This window comes from Pteropus alecto, unplaced genomic scaffold, assembly GCF_000325575.1.
Source record: "Pteropus alecto unplaced genomic scaffold, ASM32557v1 scaffold461, whole genome shotgun sequence".
Classification (NCBI taxonomy): domain Eukaryota; kingdom Metazoa; phylum Chordata; class Mammalia; order Chiroptera; family Pteropodidae; genus Pteropus; species Pteropus alecto.
In genome coordinates this window covers 2,100,584-2,101,546 of record NW_006431079.1, presented here as the reverse complement: position 1 = coordinate 2,101,546, position 963 = coordinate 2,100,584, and the positions used below count along the sequence as shown (strand labels likewise).

General features: G+C 38.1%; 1 pseudogene; it reads left to right on the top strand.

The window, feature by feature from the left end:
• The first annotated feature begins 770 nt into the window (after positions 1 to 770).
• On the top strand, positions 771 to 889 carry LOC112469568 (annotated as a pseudogene).
• Positions 890 to 963: the final 74 nt, after the last annotated feature.

Genomic DNA, 963 nt, shown 5'->3' with positions numbered 1-963 from the left:
CCCCTTCCAGGGATATGTTTCAAAATTTAGGTCAGTATTCTCACTTCTCATAAGCTATTTCTCCCATCCAAAGATTTATTTTCTGTGATTCATTTTTCCCTTCCTTTTTTCTTTTTGTAATACTTGAGCAATGCTTGAAGGCTGGCCCTTTTTCAGGCATGATGCTAGGCTTTAAGGATAAGGAGGACATGATTCCTGCCTTCCTAGCCACCTGATTCCACAATGATAGTCACATGTTTCTAAGGCATCCATAGCCTGCAGCTTGTACTCACCTAAGTAATGAGGTCTCACGATGTTAAGATATTTATATATCGGAGATATTTAAAGGCTATCCCCTGGTCTCTTAGAACTTCCCTGTGTTTGTGCAGAGTAGGTTCTCCTTTCATTATTGGTATTTTCTATACAGATATCTAACTTATGATGGATACTATTTGTATAGAAAAAAACTAGTTATCCATATACTATTCCTATAAATGACACTCATTTTGGAGAAAACTCACAAACCTTTGCTCAAGGCATTACCCTCACACCAGAATTCCATAATTACTATGGAGGACAAATCAGTGAAAATCATCGGGAAAAACAGAGTGTAGTCTGCTCATACACAGTACAGATTTGTCAAATCTCACATCTGTCAAATGAGAAAGGGGAAGTCTAAATTGAATTTTAGTCTACCAAAAAAGTTAGTTGGTCTATAAGAGAAGTTATTAAGGAAAGAATTTTTATATAAAGGACCCCTGTGGTAATTCCTATTAAAAAGTCAACAACCCATTTATGGCCATGCCACCCTGAACAAGCCTGATCCTGTCTGATCTCAGAAGCTAAGCAGGGTCGGGCCTGGTTAGTACTTGGATGGGAGACCACCTAGGAAGACCAGGTGCTGTAGGCGTAAAAAATAAAATAAATAAACAAATAAAGGATTGTAAACTGGCAAGTTCCTTGCAATCTGTGAGGTCAACCAAG